This window comes from Ochlerotatus camptorhynchus, unplaced genomic scaffold (genome assembly GCF_037179485.1).
Source record: "Ochlerotatus camptorhynchus isolate MF236.1 unplaced genomic scaffold, CSIRO-AGI_Acam_v1.1 ptg000012l, whole genome shotgun sequence".
Taxonomy (NCBI): Eukaryota; Metazoa; Arthropoda; class Insecta; order Diptera; family Culicidae; genus Ochlerotatus; species Ochlerotatus camptorhynchus.
In genome coordinates, this window is record NW_027040504.1 from 2382334 (window position 1) to 2397678 (window position 15345).

Consider the following 15345-nt stretch of genomic DNA (forward strand, 5'->3'; position numbering starts at 1 on the left):
CAACGCCCAGCGATGAGAGATCGCCAATCAGCGTGTTGAGTGGTACTTGCTTCACCACCAGTGGAGGAAGCTTAATTTTCACCGCACTCAGGCCGGCAGAATTCTCGGTTTCGACGGCGTCGCCGAAATCACCGATGTCGCTGGCGTTCGTCGCGGTAACATCGTCGCGTCCGCTCGTACCATCGGACTGTCCTTGATTCTTCTTCCTCTTTTTCGTCCGCTTCACCAGGACTGGGTTGGTATTTCCAACATCGGTGGGCAGAGTAGCGTACCTATTTGAGGTAGGTACCGAGCTACCCTCACCACTGTTCTTCTTCTCCGCTTGGTCACGAAGTCTGCTCCGAGAGCGCTGTCTTCCCATCACGCTATGCGACCGACACTACTGACGACGCGACGTGCAGTATATCTGCGAACGTTTGTAACAAACTATAGGTTAATCGAACAACTCGACAGAGCGAGCAAAGACCGAACTGTACTGCTTGACGTTCAAGCAGCTAATGCTTTATCCGATGTGTTCACGTTGAAAGCTAACTGTGGAAATGACCTCAATCTCTCAACATGCCATGTATTTTAATAACACCCGATTTGTGATTTCCCTTTCACAGATTACAAAATAGAGTATCTGACACTACAAAACATGTCTGGTACCTCTATATATGCATTTAGATTAACATTCGATGTCCCTCCTTTTTTACATATTCTGCACAAAAGATACTTTCTGCCCCGCCCCATTCATAAAAATCCGCGAGAATTTCTGTGAGGGGTGAGCTATTTTGTGTCCAGAATGTGTAAAAAAGGAGGGACTTCGAATAATAATCTAAATGCATATATAGAGGTACCAGACATGTTTTGCACTGCAGTGTCCTCTGTGAACAATTATAGGAAAACAGATTGTGAGTAGTTTCCAATAGATGTCATCGCAAGCAACAGCAGTGACATCTGATGGAACATGAATGTAGAAGCTTGACAAAATGATTAATTACTCAGAAAATTTTAAAAGTTCCCGCGTGATTGAGACACCATTTTTCTAAAGCAATATGATAAGTGGTACTCGCACAAAGACTGTGGCAGTAATCGATTTTAGGAAGCCAACGTGGATTAGACTAGATTTGTCCCCCAACGATCCCGCCAATTTTCCAAGTAACGCTTGAAGTTTCATCCAGCGCCTCTCCGTTCGCATCGAAATAAAATGTTTACAACTTGCCTCATTTCCTGAAGCAACGAACTCCGGTGGTGGGTTAAAATTCGTCTCAACACATGTTATGTCTTCCACCTCTAGCAGCCCCCAAGCAACACACACACACACACACCCATGTATGGTTATTTTGCATCAATAAATGATAGGTTTTCGATTGGTTCCCGGGGCATTTACCGGTAGTTGGTTAAGATCCAAACAGTTTCGTTTTTTTTTTTTTTCTCCCGTTTGATCAATCCTTTCACACTTGGCACCTCTGGAGGCAAAAATACTCTCACTCGAAAACAGAGTTGTTTAGAAGAGGGCACGGTAAGGCAAATCCAAATATATACTTTCGATTTATTTTATTTCACTTCATGCAACTTGATGCTTGAAGGGAAAAAATCCGCACCGGACCTGCCAAACTGCCGGAAGAAGACATAAAAATAAAATTTTGTATGCACGTAGAGAGTATAAATTACACCACCGAGACTGGTCAAGGAATGTTTTTCCGTTGGACCTGGAATGTCCGACCGACCACCGGATGCAGCAGGGCAATTTGAACACAGGTTGTAAAAACAAGCATACCGAGTGTTTCAGTCGTAAGCTCACTGCAGTCGTGCCGCTACAATATTGATGATTTGTCTGGCTATCACTAGATATATTTAATGTTGTTTAAGATGTTAGATTTCTCACATTTGTATTTGCAGCAAAATTAAGTCCCTTACTTACCCCTAAACTAATTACTATCACTGTTTTGCAAAGCCTAGCAATCAACATGCGAAACATGCTTATGATTTACAATCAAATAGCATGCTCAGCTGCACGAAACAACGGTTTCTTTCTTCTAGCAATTCATCATAATCATCATTATGCGCTTTGGAAAACATGCACAAAACACACACACAACCCTATCGGTTGATGACACCGGTTCTAAACCATTAAACACTCAGTCCAACAAACCGTCTGCCGGCTTTCGCACTGCCTTACCAATTAGCGACTCACGGTTTTGATCTGAATAAGTGCATTTTTTTACTCGACATTTCTCTGTCACTTTCTTTTCTGGAACAAACCACCACCACCTTCGTCATCAATCATTCCCGATTGCAAGACTTAACCTGAATTCCACCGTGCACCGTGGTCAACGAAGTAGGAAAGAATCGTCGGTTTTATTTGAGAATTATTTATGAGCTTTACCGACTCTAACGGTACTGACGAAAATGGCCTGGTTGTTTGAAGATGGAATATCCAAAAGGAACATGCAAATAGATCTACTATCATGACCAATGACGACGACGACGACGGTGACCAATTGCTACTCGCGCTGTGTTTATTGAAGATACATGAACATTATTCAAAGTAAGAAAGCCTGCTGAATTGATCGCAGGCGCGGAAAACTATCACCGTTCACAAAGGTGGTGCAATCGTCGTGACTAGAATTTAAAAACGATTTGTCGTATTGACTGTTACGCAACTTTCAGCTGTGCAGTTGAATCATCGACCGCGCACGCAGCGACTTCACGTTTCTGCCGATGAATTGGCGAACATTGCAAAAAGTTCGATGAATCTAGAGGGGCAGAGAGCGCACTTCACACATATGTCAGGTCAGCTGGTGAATGAGTTTTAGACGACGCTGCGTGGAATGGCTTTGGGATTTAGCAACATTTTTTTTTTTGAGGGACTGGATGACAATATCGTGTAAATTTATGCCAAATCTAGCGTTAATAAAGTGTGTGCTAGATATCGTAGAAATGCACATGAATTTTTCAATGGGGATTAATAAAAAATCCAGTTCTCATATGATGGATTCTTATGTGATTTTGACCCAAGTCCGGAAACTGGCCACTGGGTTCCTAAACATGGCCAAATGTGGACACTTCAAATGACTACCACTACCACTGGATTTCCAATTAACATTTCATATGAGGTGTCACATTATGGGTTTTATTCGTTTAGTCTCATGGCTCATACAAACCGGGTCATGTTCCGGTCATATCTCCGGAATCAGTTGGCCTTTTCCAAAAATATTCCAAAACGTTCTATAGGATCTTAGTACCTTTCATTTGGTGGTTGTTGTGTCCTATTCGGTTTAGTAGTTTCCGAGAAACACGACTTAGTTCTCTAAATCCGTATTTTTCTGATGATGTTCCATCCATATCTCCGGAACGAGTAGACAGATTTTATAAATATTGAAAAGCGTTCATGAGACCATGAAAACTATCATTTGCTATAAAGAAAGAGAGACGGATTAGTAATTTCCATTTAATTCCACAACCTTATTTGGTTATGCTTGACAGATACGAATATTTCATCAAGAATGTGCACACTTTTTCAGTGTCTTGTACTAATACTCGACAAGACACTGAATAAGTCTGCACATTGTAGACGAAATACGCGTATCTATCAAGGATAAGCAAATAAGGTAGTGTAAATAAATGGAAATTACTAATCCTTCTCTCTTTCTTTACACAGGTATTCCACTGAGGCGCTCACATTTATCAGGATTTATCATTTGATGATTGTTGCGTCCAATTCCAATTTCCTAGAACCGTGTTTTTAGGATGATGTTCCGTCCATATGTCCGGCACTAGTTAACCTATTCTATAAATAGGTAAAAGTGTTTTATGCGACCATAAAACCTTTCATTTGGTGGTTGTTGCGTCCAATTCGGTTCAATGGTTGTTGAGAAATACGACTTAATTCCCTTAATCCGTGCTGAAGGCGGATGGGTTCGCTTCCTGGTTCAGTCGAGGAACTTGTCACACAATATATGGCTTAGAAAGCCCTCAATTAACAACCGCAGGGTGGTCACTAAAGTGATGCAAAATTTGAAATTTTCGCTCCACAATACTTAAACGATTCCAAATCTGATCTTGACTAGCCTCTCAAAATTTGAACCCATTTGGTGAGAAACTGAGATGGCACAAACCATTTGAAGTTTGTATGGGAATTACTGTGGGAAAACCAAGATTTTTGTTCATGTCTATCTAATAATTCACCATATCGGTTTGCTTCAAAAACTTTCAACTGTTCTTGTAGAAAATTTTTCCAGCTACAACTTTGCTGAAGACCATTTTTTGATTAAATGCAAGGATCGAAAGTTATCAATGGTTCAATGCGCTGATGTCTTATGATCATGCTCAATCAACTGCTCAGCAGGCAACATTGGTGTTTCTGGGGCGTTGAATAGGACACAAAAATCATGGCTACTATGTCACACTGCAAAATACAGTGTTGCCTACAGAGCAGCTGCTTGATCATGTCATAAGTTTATCAATCTCTTAAATAATTAATAACTTTTTCCTGTCTCGTTTTACATAGAAATGATCTGCAGCAAAGTTGTAGCTAAGAAAATTTTCTATAAGAATGGCTATCGAACTGTTTCGCAGCTCAATATGGAAAAAGACTAGAAGGCAATGAGCAAAAAGTTGAGATTTCCCATAGTAATTTACATGTAAACTTCAAATGGTTTGTGCGAAGTCTGTTTCTAACCAAATGAGTTGTAACTTTTGGAGGCTAATCAGGACCCGATTTGAAACCATTTAAGCACTGTGGAGCGAAAAAGTCAAATTTTGCATCAGTCTAGTGGTCACTAGGGTGGGTCAACTTTACAAACCCCTGTTTCGCACTGCTCTTTCAATGCGTATTGAGGTCCCCAACAACTGTGCAAACCTAGAACTAGAGCGACTTGGTTTTCACGGTTCCCTTCTTGATTGGCTTCGCTCATACCTCACCGGTCGACATATGTCAGTGAAGATTGGAGATCATTTTTCTCAACTGTTCGCTGTTTCTTCTGGTGTACCTCAAGGCAGTCATCTGGGACCGTTCATATTTTTATTGTATCTGAATGACGCTCACTTTTCGATCCGTTGCCTGAAGTTGTCTTATGCTGACGATTTCAAACTATACTTTGTCATCAAAGATCGAAGTGATGCATTGTTTCTTCAGCAGTTTGGTGTGACAAAAACAGGATGGTATCAAATGCTTCTAAATGTGCCATTATAAGTTTTCCAGGAATAAATCACCTATCTGTTATGCTTACAGCCTGCAGGAGCAAATATTAAGCCGTGAATCTACCATTTCTTTAGGCGTTCTACTTGATTCACAACTCACCTTCAAGGACCGTGTGGCTTATGTTTCCGCTAAGGCATCTTCTCAACTTGGTTTCATTTTTCATTTCGCCCAAGACTTTAGGGACATTTTCTGTTTAAAAACACTCTATTTTTCGTAGTATGAGCTCCCTTTTTACAACAACGGGGTAAATCGTATTGAGGCCATTCAGCGAAGATTTGTACGTTTCGCCCTTCGTTGGCTACCCTGGAGTGATCCTTTCAATCTCCCTAGTTATGAAAGTCGTTGTAATTTGATGTCCCTACAATTACTTAGTGTTCGCCGAGGCGTCTCTAAGGCTACCTTTATCGCTGATCTCCTGCGATCGGACATCAATTGCGGTTCACTTCTGCAGCAGTTGAACGTCAATATCAGGTCGTAAATTTACGTTCTTATTATTTTTTCAACATCCCGGCTTCTTGCACAAACTACGGCGCTAATGAGCCGTTAACTAGCATGTGCAAGATTTTCAACAAATGTTATAACTGCTTTGATTTTAATATCTCCTGTGTTAGGCTTAAGAATCTGTTTTATAATGTACTTTTAACTACCTGACGGTTTCTGTTTTCTGTACTTAAATTAAGTTAATTATGTTATCATAAATATCTTTTTAAATGTTCAGGACTTAGTTCAAGCAAATGTATCTGTAGGATTCCATGTTATCTGTTGGTACTGAAATGATGAGGTTTTGCGGCCACTAGTGTGGGCTTTTTCCTCCAAATAAATAAATAAAGTTGCCTCAGTGCACAGTCAGTGGATTTAGGTGGAAGGATATTTTTTTTTCTGAAATTGAAACTTTAGACTAAAATTCTCTTGTACAAAGTTGTATCTTATAGTTAGGCCCTCCCAAACCTCCCAAGATTTGAAAACTTAGAAGCAAATTTGAAATATTTTTATTATTTTATTCTGCAGCTGAGAGAAATATTTGAGGTGTCAGATTATGAAAATTTTCAAATTCCTAGATTTATAAAATTAAGATTGTGATTAAAATTTTCGAGGTTTATGGACTAGGACAAATATTCTTGATTCCGACAATTTTTTTTTAAATTTTTTATTTAAGAGATTCTTAGAATTCTGAAAGTTTGAAGAATATATAAGTGTTTCAATGAATATAAAAGAAATTTTGGTCATGAGCATGATCATGAATGACCGCTCACGGTTGCTACTCTGTTATTGCCATATCAGCTGTAATTACACAGAGAACCAATAGACGATTCTTGGGACTAGCAATCATCCTCAATGTGTAAAAACTGGTGATCTCAAACTAAGCAATACCAGCACCGGCCGCGCCCGAACGCAGGTCAAGAAAGGAATGGTTAAGAATGTGTTGATGCGACGCTCGCTTTTATGGAAGCCGAGAAATCCTCTGCACTTCCACGAGGAATCACTGGGATGTTGGATAAGATGGTAGGGTTTTCAGCAGGGTTCGTTTTGGTAAACGATAAGCTGAATTGACGTTCTAACGATAGGGAGGAGTTACTGTATAAATAAATAAAAAGGAACGATCTCACCCAAATAACCAAATGGAGCTGCACCAACAGCAACTGACCTCCCTGTAGACTTTCTTCGACCCGCTGCAGGTATTTCCTTAAAACACATACGTCAAAATTCCGGATCCATATCGTCGATTTATAATTAATAAAATATAACAAAATACAAACAACCTCGATTTCAGTCACTCAATTTCTTTAAACTCAAGCTATATATGAATATTTTAATTGCATGGTATGATTGAACTCAACTTTACCTAGCGCTACGTAACGGCGACGTTCCCAATTATCTTTAAACAAGTATTTGGTGGAAGTTGAACGTCTGGTATCTGTGACATCCGCGAGGACATTCCCGATGCTTATTTTTCTCTCGCAAACCCGTCGTCGTCGAACGGCAAAAAAGGGACCTCGGTGAGCAATTTTGTGATACGGAATTTTCACTGAACATAAACCGCGAATTCACGAATTTCACCACAACCAACTGTGAAACACGTTCAGAAGCACTTTTGGTACACTTTTGATATCAATTTCGTTCGAAAACACTTTTTTTTTTTGCAAAAATAGTTGCAAATTAGCCAACATCAATACCGATCGTGCCGAACTCTTTCACGCACCTTGCAGCGCGTAAATAAACTGCAATTAAAAATTATCACTGCCACTAATTTTTGGTCAGGGAGAAAAAAATCAAACAACGCAGATTGCGACATCTCTTCTGATGCTTGCAAACATGATGAATCACGTTTTCTTTATCGATTCTAAAACTTCCCGGAGAGCGAGACAACTACCAATCACACATGTACAGTCAGGAACCCTTATTGGCCGGGGTAACGGGGGCGTGAATAAGGAACCGCGAATTAAGGGTATTTGACAGTTTTTCTTGAACCGATGGCTGCCATCTTGGATTCAAAAATGAAGTCTGGCATCTATTTCCGGACTGTACACTCATATTGTAAGGTATTTGACAATTTTTCTTGAACCAATGGGCACCATCTTGGATTTCAAAATTACGTCTGGCATCGATTTCCGGCCTCTACACGGCATCCCCTTTCTGAGAATACCTATTGTAGGGTATTTGACCATTTTTCTTGAACCGATAGCCGCCATGTTGGATTCCAAAATGACGTCTGGCATCGATTTCCAGCCTCTACACGTCATCCCTTTTCCGAAAATACCCATATTGTAGAGTATTTGACAGTTTTTCTTGAACCGATGGCCGCCATCTTGGATTCCAAAATGACGTCTGGCATCTATTTGCGGACTCTACACGGCATCCCCTTTCCGAGAATACCCATATTGTAGGGTATTTGCCAGTTTTTCTTAAACCGATGGCCGCCATCTTGGATTCCAAAATGACGTCTGGCATCTATTTCCGGCCTCTACACGGCATCCCCTTTCTGAGAATACCCATATTGTAGGGTATTTGACAATTTTTCTTGAACCGATGGCCGCCATGTTGGATTCCAAAATGACGTCTGGCATCGATTTCCAGCCTCTACACGTCATCCCTTTTCCGAAAATACCCATATTGTAGAGTATTTGACAGTTTTTCTTGAACCGATGGCCGCCATCTTGGATTCCAAAATGACGTCTGGCATCGATTTCCGAGCTCTACGCGTCGTACCCTTTCAGGAAATACCCATATTGTAGGGTATTTGACAGTTTTTCTTGAACCGATGGCCGCCATCTTGGATTTCAAAATGGCATCCGAAATCGATTTACAGCCTCTCTACACGTCATCTCTATTCCGTTTCGTGTTCTCACATTGCACAGCAGCATCTTATATGAACAAGCTTTCCAGAAATAACATATTAAGGAAGTTCATGTGCACACTAGCGCCGCATAGTGAGAGAGTTCTCAAATAATATTCTTCTTCTTCTTATTCGCATTTCAAGCTTATTGCTTACTGCATATTAGCTTATTGCGTGCTCTCAACTTAGTGTTCTAAATGCACTTCCTCAGTTATTAATTGAGAGCTTTCGATGCCAATTACCAATGAATGAATTTGTATATTGTGTGGCAAGCACAATGATACTCAATGCCCAGGGAAGTCGAGAAAATTTCCAACCCGAAAGATTCCCTCGACCGGACCGGGAATCGAACCCGCCGCCTCCGGCTTGGTAATACCGTGCCTTTACTGACTAGGCTATGAGGCCCCATTAAATAATATGACCACCATCGAAAGGACTTGGTCACCTGAACAACTTTGCTGAAGACAGCAACGGTCTATATGGCCAGGTTCTCGAGATACAGTTTATATAGGAAGTTCACATACACACTAGCGCTGCGTAGTGAGAGAGTTCTGAACTATCATGCCCACCATCCGAAAGGACTTGGTCGCCTGAACAACTTTGCTGAAGACAGTAACCTTCTATTTGGCCAGGATTTTGAGATACTGCTTATATAGGAAGCTCATGTGCACACTAGCGCGGCGTAGTGAGAGAGTTCTGAACTAATATGGCCACCATCCGAAAGGACTTGGTCACTTGAACAACTTTGCTGAAGACAGTAACTTTCTATATGGCCAGGATCACGAAATATTCTATGTTGGGCCTAAGATCCATATATTATAACGCCCGTCATAAGTAACATAAAAGTGAAGCGTCCCTAGCGGTGTAGTTCCCAATTAAACCTGAATCCAATGACACAACACATAGGTGGATCTAGATCCAGAAAACTGGCTCCACCAACTTACTCCACGAACACTGGCGACACCTGGCGGTAGTGGGCAAGCTGTTTAAACGGAAAATTTAATTAATATTTGATAGCTTTAGACAAGTCATCTCGTCTAATGGAAAAAAAAGCAGTGTTGTGAAAGTCCCTAAAAATTAATCTCATGCTTGAAACAACTCTCCTATGAATTTCCTTTCTGAAATGTAAGTACCAGGGGGACTCTCTCCCTGCAACCACAAAGACGAGTGCACGGATGGATTTGAGTTCACTCACTCGACAAAAGTGACACAACAGCGGGGCCCTGTTTACTAAAAATGAACACATGAATAATGCTCGCGTATTATTTGAAAAGGGCCTATCAACTTTTGTAAATAATTTGCTAGGTCTTTTTCACGAGAACCGAAGTACGCACACGCAAACCAAGAGCACTATCGGGAAGGGGAGAATTTCCTCTATCCGATGCACTGTGGTCCAAAACGGCAAAAAGTGGAACTTTATTCCTAGAGCCTAGCCTTTACATTTTAGCCATATAGTGTCTTCGGAAAAAATGTTTGTATACATATCTTACATAATATAAAACTGTCAAAAATTAGTCATGTCTTACTATGCAATTTTTTATTTTTATTTTTGAGCTATAATTTTATTGCAGCGAATGTTCAATATATTAAGTTTTCTATAAATACAAGAAAATATGTAATAGCGTAAAGTTGTCACGCTCAAATAGGAGGAGGGGAGGGTGAAGTTGAATCTGCATAGCTTTTTGGTACTTGGGCTTCAAGAAGGCTAGATGATGTTGTGTTCCCATTGCCACATTCTCCCATATAAACAAAAAAAAAATAAAGCTAAATAGAGATAGAATAAGCTATAACTTTGCAATGCATTATTGTAGAGACTAACGGTCTTCTACAAATACATGTGTTTTTACTGTTTTAAGATTATTTAGAACATTATATACTTCAAATATTAAAGATTAAAAAATTATGTATAAAAAACCTAAAAAAGAAAGTGAAAAATATATGAAAAACCATAAATAATAAGGTTATTGTACTCAAATTTGGGAAGGGAGCGACAAATGAAACCTTCTCAACTTTATAGTACTTGAGCTAAGCTTCAAGAAAAAAAATTGGTTTTGTGTCCTCACTTGCCCCATTCTCTCCTAAAAGCTTATGAAGTAATGGAAAAATAAAGATAAAAGTTGTTATAACTTTACAAGGAGTAATTGTAATGATTCATGATCTTCAGCAAAAACGTGTGTTTTGATTGTTTGAATAATTGTCTAGAACATTGTGTACTTGAAAAATGAAATTTAAAGAAGTTAAGTATGAAAAACTAAGTTTAAGGGAACTTCCATAGAAAAAGCTCCATAACTCTGAAAATATAGGATTAAGAATTTTGACGTATTGAATGAAGTTGCATGTTTTTACATTGTCTACAACTTTGCTGAAGACATCGTTCCCCTATATCCTCAAAGAAAAAAGTTAGTGTTTTTATTTTTTGCATAGTAAGACATGACTAATTTTTGACAGTTTTATATTATGTAAGATATTTATACAAACATTTTTTCCGAAGACACTATATGGCTAAAATGTAAAGGCTAGGCTCTAGGAATAAAGTTCCACTTTTTGCCGTTTTGGACCACAGTGCGATGGTGTTGTTAGTTTGCGTGAGCGTATTCGGTTCGCGCGAAAAGGGGCTTAACAAGTTTTGTGTACATAAGTTGATAGACCCGTTTCATATGTTACGTGAGTATTATTCATGTGTTCATTTTTAGTAAACAGGGCCCCGCTGTTGTGTCACTTTTTGTTGAGTGAGTGAACTCAAATCCATCCGTGCACTCGTCTATGTAGATGCACCATATATCACATGATTTTGACATGTTTTGACAATCTGACACTTTTAGGCAAACTGACAGCGGTAAAACTGACGAAGGTATGACCGTACAAAGCAGCTTACTCTTTCACACTTGCATCGCAGTGCGAAATGCTAGAAAGAGTAGTCTGTTGCAGTCATCCTCACATTTATGTGAGCTCCGCCGAAATTCGTGATTGTTGCCAGCGTGGGAAAATGAAGAGGTTAAAGATAGATGGATTCATTCGGGGTTTTTATAGCTTGAAATGTATCTTTAACTGGGGAAACATTATTACCGTTTTTGAGTTATGAATTAAAACAAACTTTAAAAACCCATTACTTATAAACCATGTATCGTAGACACAAATTATGTTTCCTTCAAAAAACGAAAAGCAACACAGAACAAACCATTTTCCGAATACTGACATTTACTCCAATATTGTATTTTCTTGCTTTGAAAATTTCTTGTCTTTACTGGTCATTTTTTTAAAGTGAAATCTCTTACCGTTTTTGAATTATGACCAAAACTCGGAAAATGATTTTTCCAGATTTTCTATGCAATTTTCCTCCATCGTGCAAATTCTCCTGAAAATATTCAGATCATATTTTATTTTAAAATTTTTCGTTCAAAATACAACGTTTTTTCTACGATGCTTGTATCATCTTCCGAGCAATCTCCCGGCACAAATTTGTTTAATAAATTAAAAAATCTCACTATTAAACGGTTCTTTTAAAATACTAGAGTATACCTGTACGAATTTGACAGCAACGGTTAGATGAGTTTCCATACTTTTTAAGACGAGTTTATCGTCATCTGACACACTCAAATTTGGAAATGATTCAAACGTGTGCTATATTCGGAGACCGCGAGAAAGTTGCTAGGTGCCTGATCTTGATAAAAAAAAAATTGTGCTAAGTTCCCCTTCTGTTCTGTGGACACAGGCTTGTTGGTCTATCCCAGTACAACATATTTGTCCAAGACAGTATAGCTTTATATATTGAAACAAATGAGATAATCCATCACCTATTAGTGAAAATCCCATAAGCTGTGGGTTTCCTTATTCGCGGATAGCCCGGCAATAAGGATCCGGCACTAAGGGATACCGGCAATAAAGATTCCTGACTGTATAACCGTCCGGTAGGTAGAGCGCCAGCGCTAATCCGGCAAATGCAGCCGAAAACCTTGAAAGCGAACGCACGCACAAAACAGAGAACAAACTTAAAACACAACCGTATCCAAAGGGGTTCGAAACTGCACTCTGTCCTTTTCCGTTTTGTATTGTCTCTGAAATGATAATCCTGGCAGTCTCGTGTAATTGAATAGGAAGTGAGATCGTATATCCTAATCCCTTGTTGAGAAGTGTCAATTGTTCTTCTGTGAACTGCTGCGTCGAGCGATTTACCACAAAACCTTCGACGGATTTAACCACAGCGGTGTTAACTGAACTGTGTGATTTCTGGTCTCTCTGCTGTGTTGTGTAATTCAAATAGTATTGTAGTGACCTCAGTTTGTTGTTATGTAACTTTCTTTTCCTTTTTTCCTCGCAGTCCTCCAATACTTTTACTTTAGTCAAAAACAGTGGAAATTCAATTGTGAATTCTTTGGCCAATTTCAAATGCAGGGAATAACATTCCAATGACTTTGTTTCCAACTTTGAGTAGAGACTCTGAATGCTCGCTTTTATAAATTCTGACTCCATCTTACGAACTACTTTTAAGGGAGTTGGTATCTTAACTCTAATCTTATGACTGATAGGTGTTAGATTTAATTTTCGGCATTTCTTAAGAAACGCTATGTTTTTCCTTAAACCTACGATGGATTTCTTTAGTGATATGAACCTATTGGGCTCTGAAAGCTTGGAAGTCATGATCAATCTTTTAAATTTGTCGAACCTCTTAACGGAATCGCTTTATGATTCTTTGAGTGTGTTGGTTTATTTCCTTTTAATTCCGTTATAATTGCTATCTTTTAACAGATACGCGTATTTCGTCTACTACTTGCAGACTTCATAAGTGCCAAGTACTCAACACCACTGAAAAATCCATCTTTTATCTACGAGTTATATACTAATCACGCGTATCTGTCAAAAGATAAGCAATTATAACGGAATTAAAAGGGAATAAACCAACACACTCAAAGCTCTTCAGGAAAGCATTTTTTGACCATGTTTCACTAGCAACCAAAAATATCCACAGTCACCCCAGTATTATGGGTCACCCACAATTGTGGGCCACTTCAATTAGATTAACACGCAGAACTGGCTGACCCATAATAGTGACTAGTTGGCCCATAATACTGCATTTGTATTATCCAGATGACGCAATGTTCTACGAAAAATTGAAGAACAGAAAATTTGTATCGTTGGGCCCAATCTTTAGATACATAGGGAAATATTAGAGCCATTTTCGCTATAGGGATATTTTCCCTATCGGCCTAAGTGTCGCTAATATTGGGTCCACACATAAATTTAAAAGGACAGCATTTTTGCCAATTTATCGCTATCGAATCGAAAATATCCATTCATATCGTCCAGATGACGCATGGCTTTTAGGAAAATTGAAGAACAGATTTTTAACGACGGGCCCAACCTTTAGATCCATAGGTCAACATTAGAGGAGCCGTTTGCTCTACCTATGTGGCGCCATCAGACAAATAAAAAAATGTTTATTATTATTATCTTGATCAAGAACCATCGATTCCTTTCAAATTGCAATCGTAAGACACCTCATTAACATATAAAACGAATGCAGGCGCTCATCATCAACACGCGCAACAATTTCATCATCAAGGACAATTCTCACCAAACTTCATCATAACACTTCAGATTTCCTCAATAAAACCGGTCTCAAAATTCAACGATTAACAGAGTGCACTCACGGATCCTCCCAAGACCAGACACATTCCTTTCGTGATCCCACCGAGTTGCCACACTGGGCATGCAAGCTTCAGTTTATCCAGATGTTTCGCTCAAGACTAACTCAGTCCCTCTCCTAGTAAATATCTTAAGCCGTCGAAGAGGTTTACTTTCACTTTTGCCTTTGCTTGAAGAAGTGCTTTTTCGCGCTCGCAAAAAAAAAACCGGTAATGATCTCTATTTCACGGCACGATTGCATTGCATCACCAATGTTATGGTGTATCGCTTGGTTGTTTCCCATCATAAATACCAACCAGTAAAGCCAGTGAATCCGGTTCGAATTTGTTATTTTAAAAAAAAAGGTCTCCAGACAAGAAAAACTGTGACACTTTGGTTGCTTCTCCGCTGTGGCATTAATACCTAATAGCCCTCAATTATCCTACACTGGGTAATGTTGCACGCGAAGTGGTAAAAATGACTCCCCTTGTTGCGACGCGAAGACCATCATTCCGGGACTTGAGCGATGGGTTGTGTCACACCTCTTCTGGGATTTCAACCAACCTGCCAACAACGTCTCGAAGTTTCAACTTCTAACTGCTATACGACCATCGTCGTCGTCGTCGTCGTCAGTGCATATTGCGCGATAAATTTGTCTCCGGTTCTATTGCTTCTCGTTGTTGCTACTTGAACTCCCTGCCCGAGCATCATCCCAACGGTCACAAGTTGTGCGGGATGATGTACAAAATAAACAAATTATTGTATAAGACAGGATAAGACCGTTCGTGGCTGTGGCATAGAACCATAGTGTGAGCAAAGAACCAACAAATGATGCCACTTTTGCGCCGCTAGGCTGTAAAAGCACACGTTTCCTGCGAGCTCCAAAGGACATGGGGTGGAAGACAATTGCTGAAATCTTAAGCCTCACCGTCGTCGTCGTCGTCTAGGAAGAATATGATATACTCCCGGTGCCTGAACATACACAACATTCTGCTGCCTCAAGTACGTTGATGGTCTCCCACTTGGGGAATTCAAGACAAGTGCAACAATTTTTCATGTTCAACCGAGCGCGCGATTGCTAACCCTGACTGATGAGAATTCCACCACCCATCCTACCTACGTGGGAAATGCCATGGAAAAGTTTAAAATTTCCACATTTTCGAATCACACAATACTTTAAACATCCCAACATATGTTAATA

General features: G+C 39.6%; 1 protein-coding gene across 2 annotated transcripts in view; it reads left to right on the forward strand.

The window, feature by feature from the left end:
- Fkbp14 (peptidyl-prolyl cis-trans isomerase Fkb14) overlaps nucleotides 1-15345 on the forward strand; it is a 113186-nt gene that overhangs the window by 84953 nt on the left and 12888 nt on the right. The gene's annotated exons all lie outside the window — the stretch shown is intronic.